Source organism: Choloepus didactylus, chromosome 8, assembly GCF_015220235.1.
Source record: "Choloepus didactylus isolate mChoDid1 chromosome 8, mChoDid1.pri, whole genome shotgun sequence".
In the NCBI taxonomy this organism is placed as follows: Eukaryota; Metazoa; Chordata; class Mammalia; order Pilosa; family Megalonychidae; genus Choloepus; species Choloepus didactylus.
This window is the reverse complement of record NC_051314.1, coordinates 30,629,429-30,647,097: the sequence shown is the minus strand read 5'-3', so window position 1 is coordinate 30,647,097 and position 17,669 is coordinate 30,629,429. Positions and strand designations below refer to the sequence as shown.

Genomic DNA, 17,669 nt, shown 5'->3' with positions numbered 1-17,669 from the left:
TCTCAATTAAGAGAGAGAAAATTTAAAAAGGAACCAAATAAAATATTGGTGTTCAGGACCACTATAACTGAAATGCAAATTACTACAGGGTTTCAACAGCAGATGGGAGCTGGCAGAAGAAAGAATCACTAAACTCAAAGACAAGGCAACTGAAGTGATTCAGGCTGAGGAGCAGAAAGAAAAAAAGCACAGAAAGAAGTGAACAAAGTCTAAGAGACCTATGGAATAGCATCAAAAGTACCAATATAAGTATTATGAGAGTCCCAGAAGAAGAGAAAGGGGCAGAGGGAATACTCAAAGAAATAATGCTAGAAAACTTGCCAAATTTTATGAAAGATATGAACATGCACACCCAGAAACCCAATGTACCCCAAACAGGATGAACATGAAGAGAACCACACCACAACACACAGTAGTCAAACTCTCACACGCCAAGGACAAAGAGAAAGTTCTGGAAGCTGTAAGAGAAAAACAAAATGTTATGTACAAGGGAGTCCTAATAAGATTAAGGGCTGGGATGGGGGAGGGGTGGTGGTGGTGATGGTAACACAACACTGTGACTGTAATTAACACCTCAGAATTACACATTTGAATGTGATTAAAAGTGGAAAATGCAGGCAGTTTATGTAAGGGTTCACTGTACAACACTCAGTGAACCCTTACATAAACTATGGATTATCATTAGTAGTGTAATTAAGATAATATTGTTTCATTAATTGTAACAAAGGTACCACACTATGCAAAGTGTTAATAATAGGGAAAACTGTGTGTGTGAGGGAGGTATATGGGAACTCTGTATTCTCTATATGATTTTTCTGTAAATCTACAATGTCTATAATTTAAAAACAAAAACACTGAAACAACTCTTGGCCAATGATTTTTTTTTTCTATCTTTATACTTTATTATTAGCCCTACAGACACAGGGCCTCAAAAAATTGGGTATAAATTCAGAATTGTTTCTCTCCATGAAAATCTTTAGTGAAAGGTGAAAGATTTATATGATCTGAAGATAAACCAGAGTATCTTGGCCAATGATTTTTTAAAAACAAGTTTCTCAAATATTTATGACCTGCAAAACACCTTTGCAACCTTACCCTCCTCTCTTATAATTGGCACTGTCAAGTGAAGTTGGTGTTCCTTCCAAATTAGTCAGTTGTATGGGATCCTTAATTTAACTATGGAGCATGTCAATTTTGCTTCCAACAAGACAAACCAGTTGATGCGATATCTTTCCAAAAAAGCACGGTTTGCTAGACCTATACTCTAAAGTCTAAGAAGGGGATATGGTCTTGGACTGGACTTTCTGGAAGTATATGCTCTTCTCTGGGCCTCGGTTTTCTTATCTGAGTCATGGGATGTCTTCTGTCTTAGACAAGGTTGCAAATATAAATTAAATTCCTCAGTGAATGACAGTCTTCTGTGAAATGCACATATCAGCAGTTGGGAAAATATTTGGGGCCATATACATCATGGTTTAGTAAATAATATATATTTTTATGATGTATATGTAGTATAGCCATGAATAATCTACTGCAAGTCATACAAACAAGCCACACAATCACTAATGTTGATCAATTTCCACTGTTTTTGAAGCAGTATGAATAATAGAAGGCACAACTGGCACCGATGCCACACAGACCCAAGTTTGAATCCTGGCTCTAATATTTAGAGGCAGGAGCTTAGGGAAGTTATTTAACATTTCTTGGCTTTAATTTCTTCAACTATCAATGGAGATGATAATAATACCTCCTTCACAGACTTACTGAAATCATTTAATATGTTGATTATATATATATAATTTGATATGCTTACAAAATGAGACGATTTTGTGTGTGTGAGTGTGTGTACATGTGTGCATGTGTTTGGCACGGGCCTAATAAATTTTTTCCTTCTCTTAGGCTTTGCTACTTCCTATGACTGTGAGGAGGGGGAGGATGGTCAGTGCTATTATTTTCCACTTTCCTCGAGAGGTTAGGTAGGGTAGCCTGAAATGAGGATGGAGGGAAAGGCAGCTGCAGGTAGATACTGAATAACCTCTGTGAGCCTAGGACAGATAATTGCTACCAGCTAGGGACAAAAGAGGAAAATCCAAAACAGTTTTTAAAGCACATTTTCTTTTCTGTCTGGAAGAATTAATAGGAAGGCACATCATCAATAGAAAATTTCTATTAGAGAACCTAAATGACACATGAAATGTGTATTTACCCTTAAATCTCACCTAAAGAGAGGAAAAATAGCAAAATTATTCAATGACTATTTGTTAAAATACCAACTATGTGACAAAACCATGCAATAGAAAAACAATGATTCATAAGACACGACCCCTCAATGGATTTCCAATCTAGTGGAGAAGCATGTATGTAGATATGAAACTATCATATTAGATTGTGATTGATCCTAGAATAAAAGACAATGTGCTCAGAAAAGGAAGCAGGTATTTCTTAGAGGACTGAGGACATTTCCAAGGGGGTGAGGATATTTTAAACTAGGTCTTGATGGAGAAACAGGATTTTCCCAGGGAAGAAGGGATGGAAAAGCATTAACAGGCTGGTGTACCTGCATGAATTAGGAATAAGACAGAGTGTGGGCAATGCTTGGAGAATCACAGATAGTCTGGTACTTTTTGGGGGATAGCAATCTCAGTGGTGGGAAGCTGGGGTCACACTGCAGGGAGCCTTGAGGCTAAAAGGAGAGAAGAACTGATGGAGCTTGGAGAGGTTGAGTGGGGATGGACCTGGAGCCCAGAGAGAGTGGTTAGCTCTGAAAAGAAGGAAAGAAACATGTTTCTCTGAGCAGGCAAGTCTGGGTGTTACTTGGTCAGTCTAGAGATAAAGAGGCAACGAGTTCTAGGAGAACATGCCTAGTTACCTCCATTATCTTGGTGAGGGACGAGACAAGGTCATCGATTGAATGAATGAATGAAGTTGGCCAGAGTAGGAGTTTAAAAAGCATATTAAAGCTTTGGAATAGCTATTTATGAGGCTCAGTAAACATGGGATGAATGAAGGCATGGCTTCTGAGAACAAGGTATTTTTAAGTTAAAGAAATACCTCCTCATCTTACATGTGTAAGAACTTCATACATCTTCCTCAAAGCAGAGAAAGTTAAATGAATGGTTCATAAAATAAGAGTGTTCAGAGAGAAAGTCTGTATTTCTAGCTATATTTTGTATAGTACACTATGGTGTATCCTAATCTTTTCTGGGTATGTGTTCCCTTCTTAATACTAAGAAAAAAAAAATCACGGACTGCCATATGACAGTAGTTCTACTTTTAGTTTTATTCAGATGATGCTTAGCGCAGAAAGATTTGGCACTGGTTTTAAAAATTCTATACACTCTCCATTTTCCCCCAGGGTCTTCAGGTAACAGTTTGGGACCTGCTGCACTATAGGGCTCCCCATAAGCCAATGGGGTGGGTTTTACTGAGTGGGTTTTACTGAGAAGGAAGCACTAGACTGGAGCCTTGCAAAAGAAAGCTCTTGAATCAATGAAAAGGCCTATGCAGAGTAGAAGAGACGGTGTCATGGGAGTAGCCAGACAGGTAGGGAGAAGCTCTTCCACATTCAAGGCCTCGGAGACCTTCTGTAACCTACTCTAGGAAATACTGTTTCATGTGTAATTCCTAAATTCTATAATGAAGGACAAGGCTAATGCAGTCATAAATCTGTTTTCTGGACTCTCCTTCATATAAACAACTGTTAACTTGTCAAGGAATATTTTAACACAATAAAAGTAATTTTGCATTTGTGTTAAAAAAAAAAAATACAGCAGCCAACAACACCCCTGTTTGTGGCTCCCCCACTGAAGACCCAGTGACTCCTCCACTCGGAGCCTATCTGAATACACAGAAGGACTCAGTGCTGAGTTGAACAGCATCAGCAGGTGGGACCAGACCCTGACGGCACGAAGACGTGATATCCATTTGCCAAAAGAACAGGAGAGCTGCTTCCCCTCTCACTGGCTAAAAAGTAAAGGGGTCCACACCACCAGGGCAGATGCCCTCTGATGCCTTCGGGATTTAATTCCAAAAATGGAATGTGCACGGTGTTCGGAGGAGAGCTGACCAGTTGAATGGAAGAGAGGGTATTTCTTTTTTAGCAGAGTCATGAGAGATAAGGCTGGATAAAGAGGTTGGGATTAGACTCTATGGTCTTAATTCTTTGCTAAGGAACCTGATCTCACTCTATGGGAAATAAGGAGCCATGAAGCAGGGATGGGACATTTCCCTTGAACTGCTGGAAACTGTGATGTCCATCCTAGGCTTTCCGGCAGATCTAAGTAGACATAACCTTAGCACTTCTCCCCACTCTCCTTGAGAAAGCTAGTGTTAAGAGCCTGTTTCCTGTGGGATGAGAGAGGAGCATATATTGCCCATTTATATTAAGAAGACTGCTGGCTTCTCTCTTGGGGTTATTGTTCCTATTTGGGACCTCAAGCAAGTGAGTAAATGCTTATTTTCATGGATTGTCTATTTGCTAAAGAATTACATATCTCATTTGTTATGACACATTTTGCAGAAAACATTCTCATTCCCATGAACTAATTTGGATCCTGAGGAAAACATGGGCTGGGATCTAGAGGGGCTTTTAGGTCTAACTTAGTTTTATTCCCACAACTAATAATAGGCAGCAATGGGAGCTCAAGCTACCAAAAATGACTTCAATAGAGCATTCACATATGTGAGAGCATCAGAGCTTAAGTCTTCAAAGAGAAATATCTTGAAAATTCTCACTGGTTTCTGGCAAGAGCAGCAAATACTGATTTTTTCAGTTCTTTATAATAATAAGAAAGGACTAACAATTTGAAACCTGGGCATTAAACAACTATTTCATAATGCCAACAAATGAATTGAATTCTGTAATTCATTGTAGGGGATTAAAGGAAGCCTAAAGCTACAAATTATAAACAGTTTATAGCAAGTCAACATATGAGTTGTGATTAATAATGTCAGAAGTACAGCTATGAGTGACAATAAACAGAAAGGACTTGTTAAATTAAGAATTTTATTGGAAAAGTATAATTTGGATGTTGATTCAGTGTTTTCAATGGTAATTATAGGGAAAATAATTGCTCTTTTATGCAATGTATTTTATTTAATCAAATTCAAATTATTATATATAACTATATATCTGTATCTATCTATCTCTATATATAGAGAGAGATATGACAAAATTTAAATCAATACAGCCCAGGAAATTTAAATGCAGAGACTTGTGCAGTCTTCTGAACAACTGACATTTATAAATTCTATTTTTCTTAAAGTCATTGCAAGCAAAATGGAAAAGCACCCTAATTGCTTGGCTTTTTTGAGGGGAGTCTTTTCAGTCTTGCTTATTATATTTGGGTCGACATACTGGCCTCATGATTTGTGGCAAAAACATTTTTGCATCCATGTTTTGGGCTCATATTTTCTTTATTACACAGAAAATTCATTGCACAGAGAAACAGAAGCTAAAGTGAATTGATTTTATAAGCTGCAATAAGCATAGCTCCCAGAAACAAACGCAAATTGAATGAACAGTTCTCACCATATGTTTCATGTAGGCTACTCACATTTTCCCTCATTTTAAGATGCATTTAAAAACCTGTTCTGTTGATGTATACTTGTAGCTTCTGCAATATTAAAGATTTAAAAACCTATGAGTTTTCACAGTCCTGAACAACCTAATACAAATCATATTCTTACCTGGATGCTGCCTAGATATTACAATACATTTTAGGAACAAAGGAATTTGAAAGGGAGTACGAATTTCTCACTGTATGCTGAAGCTGTCCTGCGACAGCCTTCAGATAATTGCCAAACTTCCTCTGAATTTTAAGAAAAAATGCCACACTTTTGTTTTAGTAAGTTTGACCCTTTGTTATCTATCTCTGCTCCTATGAGATACAAGAATGCCTTGGGCTTACATAATGAATACTAATATCTTCATTAAACCTTGACAGAGACACACACTACAACCCTCGCTTAAAATGTGTGCAAAATTAGAAGGAAAAAAAAGGAGCAAGACATTGTAAGTCCATCTAGGGGAGAAGAGAGCCTCACTGTCAATGCCGCATTGAAAAAGACGTCCTCAGACAGCATTTCTTTTAAAGGCCCTAAAACAAAAATTGCTTTCATTTCTCCTTCATTGACCTAAGTTGTACTCCTTTTTTTTTTTTTTTTTTTTTTTTTGAGAGGTCAGCGGGCAATGGGACAGAGTGGTTTTAAGTCAATAAAAGGATTATTAACAGATTTGTAGCAATCTGAAAGACTTATTTCACAGCTCCTCTACTCTCAGCCCCTCCTCCCCTCCAGAGTTAGGTTGGGGGGAAGGATCCCAAATTTTCATACCAAATTCACTTAAGATAAAATTAAGACGGCTTCTTTTTCACAGTTCATGCCATTTCACAATTTCCAGCACTCAGTGGAAGTCATGTTAATGTAGATGGACTGAGCTCTATGAGCTCTCTCTTGGTTTTTAGCATTTCTCTTACTAATTTTTTGGGAGGACTTTCTTGGGGTCCAATTTCTTTATAAAGAGGAACTGATTTAGCCTCTTTGTCAAAAAAAAAAAAAAAAAAAAAAAAAAGAAAAAGGAAAGAAGGGATGGAGGGTGGGCAGGTGGGCAGGCTTGGTGGTTATTTAATAGATCATCTCTGTTTTCTAATGGTTCCACACGGTTCTGTACCGTTTTTGTGGATGAGATTTGAAGTGCCTTCTTGGGAAGAAATAGAAGAATTCACGAGCTTTAGGCAATGACCAAAGACGGACTCATGGCGAAGTTAACGTGATCAATTATCAATGTTTGAAAAAAAAAAAAGATGTCTGCCCAGATATTGACCTCATGGGGGGGGGGGGCCCACAATAATTATTTTAGAAGAAAGCCTAATTAGTTTTTATTCTAAGGTATCGTGTAAAATTTCTACACTAAATTCTAGTCTGAAGTGATACATAAAATGTTAGAGTTGGTACAAACTCCAGTGATAACTAAAAGAAGATTTTAACATTGTGAAAACTGAGACTCAGAAGGTAACATGCTCAAGGTCACTCGGAGTTAACTGACACGCGGGGACTGAAATCTGGGGCTTCTGAGTTCTGATGTGCTGTTTTTTCCGCTGCAAATCACAGCTCTTGAGATTCACACTTTGAAAAGGAATGACATAAAGTAACACTGTCATTTTGGGGTTAGCTTTCTTTTGTGACAGATGATTTTTTAAAAATATCTTGACCTTCTTGTTTCCACATGTTTAAAATGCTATGAATAATTTAAATCTCATTTTCTTTCTTTCTTTTTTAAATTCAATAATGATTTTTTGGGGAGACAAATTTGCTGTATCAATTTCTAGAGGTTAAAGAGTTTGGGTCAGTTCTCTTTTTACCTAAATTGTTTTAGTCATCTCTCAGTGTAATATGATTCAGTGTGGTTATGCTGACATTAAAGTTCCCTTTTTTTAAAGTAAAACTAATGCTTGACTTTGACATAGGGTAAGAGTACAGGCTCAGGGCTCAGTCTGAGCGAGTTCAGATCCCAGCCATACCACTTCCCAGCGATGCATCTTTAGAAAAGTTACTTAAACTCTGCATTTCAGTTTTTTCATTCATAAAATGGGGACATTAGGAAGTCCTTTTTCAAAGGGGTGTATGTATAAAAATTAAATGAGTTAATGTATGCAAAGCACTTACACACTGACTGGCACATAGCAAGCACTCAATACAGTTAGCAGTTATTACTATTACTAGAAAAGAAAAATGGAAAAAAAATTTCTATAATTGTTATTCATATAAGTGGGAATTCAGCTTCACAACACACTATGAAAACATGAAATCTCACCAAGACTGAATAGACATTTTTACACAAAATCCTTTGCTCAAATAATGTAACTTAGCAATGATTCTGACTTTTAGGTATTGGAGAAATGTATTAATATTATTGACTTTGGCAGTTTGAGAACTTGTTTATTAAAAAAAACACATATAGCCCAAGAATACAGGCTTTTACTATCAAACATGCATCCAGAATGTACCCTCATTCCGCACCCCTCCCTCCCTCCCCCCCAAAAAAAACCATTCAAGACAACTTTGCTTTACATGTTATACAAATGTTCAATTTACACACCACGTTTCAGGACACCTTGAGTCCTGAAATGTGACATGCAAAGTGATCTTTTTGAGGGATAATGTTCCCAAAGAATTTTAGGTCCCAGTATAAAATAATGCATTAAATCTCTATCACAGACAGTTGAATGACATCCAACACATTTACAATATACCACTTAGTCTAAAAAACATTCACGTCTTTGGGGGTTCTCCCCAGCTCTTAGGTTTTTCATTTATCTGTGACCAGGATGCCCTTATCACAAAGACAGGCTTTTTCAGACACTTTCAGGGATATAAGCAATTCCAGTAGTGTGCAGCTCTCATCCTATTAGCAAATGTTTAGTAACCATAATGACTCCTAATAAAGAGGTTCTGTCCTCTCTCACCTGAGAAGAACAGCACAGCAGGGTTTTTCTGCAGCTCTGCTGGCCCTCGGCTTTGGTGACCTCTGCTGCTAACCGGCTCTCCACGGGCAATTAACAGGTGACACCAGCTATGCAAATTAGATTACTGATGTTCATATTATCAGCTGCATAGACCCAAATGGCATTGAATATGACCCAAGTGAGGCATTTCTAGGTCCCATGCCTGATTAGGTAGGGACCCTGATTAGTCTGATTATGGCAACAAACTCTTCTAATTCCTTTGTGATTATAAATATCACTTGTTTTATACAAAATCCTTGGTAGGGTTAACATGCCTGACTCCAATAACTGGACCTGAAACTAGAATGCACATTATAGAAAATTCTGGAGAAGAGCATGAAAATCACAGAGATAAAATGCTTTTAGAATACATTACATTTTAAACTATATGTTGGGGTTTTGTAGGGCCTTGCTTTGCTAATCAAAAATCAATGCAACTCCCTATTTTCTTTTATCATAAAAACAATGTCTTCAGTCTTCCTATTGCATGGTATTTAGTAACTTAAATCTTTATTTTCCTGAGAGTCAGGAGCTCAAAGTTAAAGAAATGAATGGTGCAGGGATTGGGGGAAGGCTAGATATTTACTTGCTGACACTGTGACTGGCTTTCAAGGGGAAGCAATTTTATGAGTGCAAATTTCTCCCCATTATTTAAATATTCTGATAGTTTCATTTAAGATGATGATTAGTACTATCTATAAATAATGGAGGGCTTGACAATTACTTGTCCATCTTTTTCTAAAGAAGATATCAAATAAAGTGTGTTATATAGATTAAATATTGGGAGGGAGAAGGAAGGTATTCCTATGCATAAATATAAAATGCTACTTCATGTCAACTTGGTTGGCAGATATTAAACAAAATGTGTTGTTTTTTCATCTTAGGTACAGACCACTGACAACTAACTAAACAAAAATAAACCTGTATATTAGTCAGTAAGGAACAAAATGCTACAGATAAAATGGATAAATGATGGAGGTAGGGAAATGATCTACAAATATTCCCCATGGTCATCTTGATAGAAAGGGAATGGTAATGTGGATGGTACAAAAAGGTTGGGTAAATATTTTAAATTACTGTACATTATATACACATGCAAACACCGCACTAGATTTATCTTAAGCCATAAAAATGAGTTTATATTTTTGAAGGTGGCCTGGAAGCACGCTGAGTGTCCTGCCATCAGTGTTACTCGCTCAGTAGAGAATAAGAGCAAAGTCCTCCTCCAGATTCTGTGTTCCTTGAAGGAAGAAACAATCTAGTCCTTACTGTTTTTCTAAAGCTGCCAGAATGCAACATACCAGAAATGGACTGGCTTTTAACAGTAGGGATTTATTAAGTTACAAGTTACAATTCTGAGGTCGTGAAAATGTCCAAATTAAGGCATCAAGAGGAAGACACCTTCTTGGAGGAAAGGCTGCTGGCATCCGGGGTTCTTCCCTCTGTCACATGGGAAGGCACATGGCTGGAGTCTGCTGGTCCTTCTCTCCTGGGCTCTGGTTTCAATGGCTCTCTCTCTCAGCTCCAGTGGGTCCTTCTTGCTTCTCCTGGGGTGTTTTCTATCTAAGACTCCATGGGTCCTCTCTAAGCTTCTCTGGGGCAAACTGGATTTCAGTTTTTAGCTTCTCCCCTGGTTCTGGTTTCAATGGCTGTCTCTAGAATGTCTCTCTGAGTTTCATCTGCCTTTTATCCACTCTTAAAGGTCTCCAGCAAGGTGATTAAGACCCACCTTGAATGGGCTGGGTCACATCTCCATGGAAATAATCTAATCAAATGGTCCCACCCACAATAAGTCTGCCCCCACAAGAATGAATTAAAAGAACATGGCTTTTCTGGGGTACATCACAACTCCAAACCAGCACAGTGGCCAATAAATGTCTGTTGAATGATGACTACAAAATGATCAGCTGCTTTCTCCCATCTCTCCATTGCTCACCCTGACTCTCAGTACATGTAGCCATCCAGACCTCCTACCCCTAAATTCCTCCTTTATTTCCAAGTCAGTTATCCCAATTCATGATACCTCTTCCTTCTTTATCCAGGATAGAATCCTGGATGCTGTTTACACCTTCTACACACTACTTCCCTTGTCCTTCCTCTGCTCTGGCCTTGCAAGTGCCCAACCTCTAATCAAATCAAGCATCTTCTCCACCCCACAACATTGATCGCTGCTGGAGAAAAGTTCTGCAGCCAGCCACTGCATATCCATGATGGCTAAGTGCAGCTGGGCCCTTAGACCACTCACACAACCTCCACATGGCCCTAGTCAGCCGCTACTCCCCACCTTCCCTACTCTTCCTCAGGATCTCATTTCTATCTTGAGATTCTTGATCTCTCCACTTGGCACATGTTTCAAGGAAAATTCTTCATCATCCCCATTTCCTCTTCCTCTTCCTGTATTCCCCATTGTAACGAATTATCTACCCACCCTTACGTTCATCTGCCCAAGCCAGAAGAAAACTGGGCATCATTCATGTTTCCCCTTTCATCTTTAATCCCAGCATCCAACCAGTTATTCATTCACCAAATGTTAACTGAGTGCCTACTATTTACCTGGCATTATTCTAGAGCTTGGGATATAAGATTGGAAAAAAGAAAACAAAAGCAGCCCTGCCCTCATGGAGTTTATATTCTAGCAGGAGAGAAAGACCATAAACAATGAACATAAGAATAATTAAATTGACAGAGTATATTAGAAGGTAAATAATTACACAGGGAAAAACAGAATATGAGAAGGATGACAGGAATTCAGGTGTTTGGTGGGGGGATGAATTGCAGTTTTTAATGAGGTAGTCAGGGTAAGCCTCCATGAGAAGCTGGTGTTGGAGCCAATACTTGAGATGATGGAAAGAGCCACACAAATATCCAGGGGCAGATCATTTCATGCCAAGGGAACAGCTTGTGTAAAGGTCCTAAGGCAATGCGGGTCTGGCATGTTTCAGTCCAGTGCGGTTCTAACAAAGTCGCCATGCTCCTTCATCTGTGGCACTTACATCCCAATCTGTCCATCTCACTGCTACTATCGCAATCTAGGCTCTGGTCTTTTCTCAGCTTTATTAGTACTCTGATTGCCTAAGTGGTTTTCTTATGTCTGGTCTCGTCCTGCCCTCATCGATTTCCTACACTGCAGTTAGAATGAACTTTCAAAACTGCTTATGTTGCCAGACTGGAATCCTTCCATGACCCCCCACTGCCTATGGGCTGATATGCTTACTCTCCAAGCAGGGTTTAGAGAGCCCTTTCCCACCTGGCCCCAGCTCACTGCTCCAGCTCACCTATGGCCAAGCCTCCCCCATCCTAGGGCTCTGCGTGTGGCCCTACGTGAGACAGAGTTCTCTCTGGCCCCTGTGCCATTGTGTGAGCTGCTTCCTGTGCACGGAACACCTCCCTCGGCCCTCCTTCATCACTTTTTCCACCCTCCCTCATGCTTCTTTGGCTGGGTTAACTCAGTTTCATCTCTCCTCTCCCTGTTCATCACTTCCTCCAAAAAGTTTCCTCTGACCTTTTTCTCTCTGGTTTACGTACCCCTCTACTTTGCTTCCACAACAGGTTTGGTGGCTCTCTAATGCAGCAATTTCACTCTGTATCCTCATGGTCTCTTTATTTCTTGGTGTCCCTGACTAAGTCCAAAGTAGGAATGGACATCATGCTTTATTTGTACCCAGCACCTAGCACCTCTTCTGACACACAGGAGATGCTGCATAAATGTTGGCTGAATGAATGAATAAATTCATGAAAAATCTCCATGCAGAAAGTTAAGGATTATAGAGGTGAAAAAGAGAAAAAATAAATGTGTAAGTTGCATATAACCTCCTCTAAAAAGGAATTTCTTACAGGAGGAGAATCTGAATCATGAGGAGGCTATACAGAGGAATACTGTAATGATTTGTGCTGCTGTGGGTTAAGATGAGTTTTGGGGTCAACTGAATCATCCTGATATCTCTTTAGAGCCATTATAATAAACTTCACCTCAAGGGTTGACTATTCTAGCACCTGGCCTCTTTTGTGCTCTTTAGTCCATACAGTATGAAACCATCTCAAAACAATCTCTTTGGGTTCACAGAAAAGAAGAATGCAATCCATTTCCTACACGGAACAATAAAATCTAAAATGACATAAAAATGTAATGGCAATACAGATAAGAAAGGGCTGACTCAAAATGAAATGTGACCAAATGCAATCAGCAGCTTACAGTAGGAAAAAGGCAGCTGTCATCTTCATTTCTTTTATAAACCACTTAAAGAAAATTATGTCTTTTAGAATATAACTCAGTTTTCTTTCCGGATATTACTTCTTAATGTTTTATCTGCCATTTATGGAAGGCGAAGCATCCTCTGCATTCCCCAAGTTAGAAGCTGCCTCTGAACCCCACTTAGATGTTTTATTCATTTGAGTCCACCCTCTCTTAACAGAGTATCTTCCCAAACTCCTTTTCCATTTGTCTCCTATCAAACCACTGATTCAAATGCATTCTGCAATGATGGATTAATAAGCTCTGGGTGCTTACAGTCTAGAGGGGAAAAAGGCCCAGACTCGGGTACATTAAAGCACCAAGTGTGGGCTGCACATGGAGCAGGAACGCTGGTGCTTGGTGTGGGCTGCTTGGAACGTCCTGGGAGTGGCTGCCTCATGTTGCAGACTAGGAATCCAGCTGTCCGGAGGTGGAAGAATCCATGGATGGTGCAGATTGCCTGAGATACAGCTTCAAAATCTTTTGCAGGATGCTCATGTTAGGAAATAAGTCCTCAAAAAAAATTCTAATGGCTTTAAATAAGTACAGAGCAGTCAAGTACTAACCTTTAGCTGTGTTGAGAAGGTGTTTCTCAAATTATCACAAATACTGATGGCATGACTAATTACCCCTTCAAAAAAAAATACCAAATACATGAAAACAAAATTCTCTGAATACCTCTTGGAGGGAAGAGAAGAAACTGAGCAGAGCTGAAATCACCAAAAGTAGATCTACACGATGGGGATGACACGGTTAACAGACTTAGCACAAGACCTGACCCTATATGATAACGCTCAGTAAATGAGGGCTACTATTATTAACATTTATTTCTATTTATCTAATCCACCAGGTGAGTGTTGAGATGGGGAAGGATTCTGTGCCTTAAAAAAAGAGTGAAGTGGGGGACTTGGTGCCCGAGCATTCACTCGGTATCTTGTATGCTTCGGCATTTTGGTAGCTGCTTGATGTGCTTTTCTCATTTTACTTTCTAAACAGTCCTTTCAGAGATATGTAGTCACATCCATCAGGCAGAAGCTAACCAAGAGGGCTTTGGAGATGTGCCTCGGGCACAAAGATTGATAGGTGGAAAGTGAAGCTATGGAAGCACGCGCCTGACTCCAAAGTCCATGGGAGCCCCCCTCGATGTGTTCCAGGATGTGTTCGCTCTTGAAGGCCAGCCTTTGCACCTTCCCCTTCTCTTGTAGTGTGTCCCCAAAGACTGCAAGCTCCATGAGGTCAGGAATTTCCATGTTTTTCTTCATCAGTAACTATATCCCTGGTGCCTTCCACAGTGCATGATACACGTTTGGTGCTTCATAAATATTTGTTGAAAAAACAAACAGACCGAGGGCCTGGGAAGGCCCACACCACCTTCCATCCATATGAGGATGTGCTCTTCCCACAGGAGGGCGGAGGCCAAGAGAAAAAACACTGAGGGATGAAACGTTGTCTGATGTGGGGAGTTTAAGGGCTTCTGAGTCAGGACGGGACTAGTGCCAATCCAGTTGACAATGAAACCAGGAGACGGGAATAGAGGACAGTGACTGGAGGACATACCTGAAGATACGGTGGGGCCCATCTTTTAGCGTTTAATTTCCAGTTCTGGTTAAAATGAAAATAACCAAAATCGTGGAACTCTAGAGGTTCCCAGAACCGTGACAACCATCTTTAAGTGCCATCAATCTAATTAAAGTTTGGACTATTCTGATTTTGAGCTACAAATGTACAATTAGCATAAAATAAAGGTTTAAAAAATTTTTACTTGTGAGTATATAAATCAGCTTGTATTTCTGTGGTTTGGAGTACATCATAAATTTGCATGATACATTTTCAAAAGTCAATTGGATGTAATATTTTTGTTTCAGAATATTATTTAATTGCATTTATATATATTTTCAAGTTTTAAAACAAAAAGAAACCATGTTCATTAGTACTTTTTAATAATTTAGTTATTCAATCACTCACTGTCGTTTAATTTCTCTATGCAAAATGGGGATAATTAAAACCTTCTGCTTCATGTAAAGAACTCCTGATGGAATAACATGAACTGAAAACCAGAAAGTTGACTGGACGACCACAGGGCTTTGACTGTCCTCTGCACACAGGGTGCAGGAGCTGAGAGGAACACTTTGGGCCCCAGCCCTGGCTTGGCCACCAGCTGGCTGGGCTGTGTGCTCTGAGGCAAGATCAGGAGAGCCTGTGCCTCAGTTTCTTTATCTGCAACCTCTGCAAAAGCAGATGAGCTAACGTTAATGGGTCATGTAAGGAAGGAATGATGTTATAAATCACAAAACTGAGGAATGGAGTAGGGTACTCTGGAGGCCCGCAGAGCAGTTAGAAGGTGTTGCCAAAGTAGTCAGGATAGTTTCTAAATAGTTGTGGGGATGGCTAGGGTTGTTACGGAGATTCAGTGAGATAATGCACCTGAAATACCTAAAAGAGGTACACAGGCAATGCTCAATGAATGTTAGCTTGTGATTTCTATTTTGTTTTCAGGATCAGCTTGCAAATGTCAATTCTGGTCAGTTGCACATGCTTCCTGAGTAGTGGGTTTGTAAGCAGCTGTCCTCAGAAATGTGCAGGTGTGGGCTGGGCAGACCCAGGCCCACAATCAAATAAAGGTGGTGGGCCCAGAAGTCATTTTGCCAGACAGAGAGAAAGCAGAAGAGAAGAGCTTCTGGGAGTGTATGCTCTTTCTGTCCTTTTTTTCCATCCCTCCCTTTTCTCCTGGTGGCTCCTTCCACTCCCCCACCCCTCTTTCCTATTTAAATAAGCAGCAGAATTCTGGACTGCCTGGGAGAAGAAGTTAGGGCAGCTGGGGCATCCAGCTGTGAGATGATGAGAAAACAGGCAAAGCCCCTACTATTTCACCCCATCCACTCAATCTTCCCAATTAACTGGAAATGAGGTGGTAATCCACTAACCATGTTTCACTTCCTGAGACTAACAAAGCTTCTACAACAAAAGCAAATACTTGGCTGTCAGTGTCTGTCCAGCAGCCTGGCTGTCCACGTGCTCCTTCTCACCCATCTGCATCTGTGTCAACCGGCAGGACACAGGACCAACCCCACAACCTCCCTGTGTTACACACAACGTTGCACCAGGCTTGGATGGTGCTTACAAATGGTTTTGCATGAAGATAACAAGAATTGTCCCTTATGGAAGGTTTTGTACCTGGAAACTTATTCTGTGCACGCCTGTGTCATTCCTTTGATTATTCAGACTTGGGGTAGGGGCAGAGAAAGTATCACCATTTTATTTATATTTCTCATCTAATCAAAATTTCCTCCCACTTCTTTGAACTGAGTCTAGGACTCTTTCCTTTTTTGAAAATTTGCCTCAAAGACGCCTTTTTCATTTTACCTTAAGAATGACTTGAATGGAGTGCATTCTAACCTGCTCCTCACGTAAAATAAGTGATCTGCAAGGTTTCTTATGTCTTACACACATTGAATTTCAAATTTCTTTTTTTTCTCTCAGTTGATCCTCTCTTGGCAGGACATTATTACTTTCTGCCCATACAAATACCATCATCTGCAATCTTCTCTTCTATCATAAAGCATGATTAAATTAACATTTAAAAATAAATCCTGTTATTTAAAATCTAAGAATTGCCTTAAATATTAATTTGATACCAGAATTCCTACACTGGAATAATGCACAGGAGTATAAAATATGAAATAAGTTGGAGAGAAGTAATCATCTGCATTTGACCGATGAAGAAACAAAGGCTCAGGGAGATTAAATGCTTTGCACAAAGCACAGAGAAGTGAATGGCCCAGCTGAAATTAAAATCAATATCTTCTGACCACCACACAACTATTCTTGTCAGACCACAGAAGGTAACATAAGAAAAATTATGCATATCAGAGAAAGAAAAGACATTTTAAATTCTTTTATATTCAACAAAAGAAATTAATTTTTTTCCCCGTAAATCAAAGAAGCAGTTGCATTTTGTGAAAAGCTGTTTTTACCGTATTCTTTATCAACTTTGAAATTATGTACAATGATCCTTCTGAATTAAGATAAATGAATTTATCTCTACAGTGGGAACAAATTACTGGAAATTAAGCAATTTAAAACCTAATCATTTTATCGATGATAATGAATGTGATGTAGCTTCCAATGCAGAGCTGAAAATGTTCATATATCATCACATATTCTGGGCCTTTAGGGACAAAATTTAGTGTTTAATAAGTATGATTTCTGTAACATTCTATTTCTAAACAGAGCTAGATGGGAAAATCTAGGACATTTATGATAACATTTAGTATAAATTAAAACATTTAAATTGCTTTGCTTAGCAGATAACAGTTCATCATACATCCTTTTAGTTAAGTCAAGTGACTCTAAGGACCAGTTACTCCATTATTTAAAACACTACCAAAGACTAAATAAACCTCACACTTTTTTTCCCTCTAGCTTCTGTGCCTGTGTTTCCACAGAATTTTAGTTTCTCCTTGATCTGCCAATAAGACAAAGATGGGCAGATCTGGAAGGAGGAAATCAGGAGAAGTTGAGACTATCTACCGTTACACATTTACATGATATGCGTTTTCCTTCTTGTCTGTCTGGAAAACTGATCCTGATCTCCCCAGATCTACAGTTAGAATCTTCTTTTGTAGAGCCCTCAGCCCCCAAGGGTGCTACTCCTGATACACTGGTAAATCCACCTCTGTCACAGCACATCACACCATGTTAGAACTATTGCCATGGCTGACTGTTCTTTATGATCGTGTGAATAGTTTGAAAGGAGGGGCTTATCTCTGATTCCAGCATTTGACACCTGGGAGGTGATCATTAAATGTCTGTTGAGAGAATGAATGAATGAATGAAGTAAAAAGATCTCCACACTTCCTGTAAATAATTTAATCCCCAATATAGTTTAAAGGATAGGAAGATATTAAGTGAAACAAAGCTAAAAGAAAATATAA

The 17,669-nt window shown here is 39.2% G+C and overlaps 1 protein-coding gene and 1 non-coding gene across 23 annotated transcripts in view; both read right to left on the bottom strand.

Moving 5' to 3' along the window:
* The window catches only part of ANKS1B (ankyrin repeat and sterile alpha motif domain containing 1B), a 1,210,519-nt gene that overhangs the window by 101,817 nt on the left and 1,091,033 nt on the right, over positions 1–17,669 (bottom strand). The window lies entirely within an intron of this gene.
* Positions 909–1,024, bottom strand: LOC119543566. Its single transcript, XR_005218632.1, has one exon. It is a non-coding gene; the product is annotated as a U5 spliceosomal RNA (small nuclear RNA).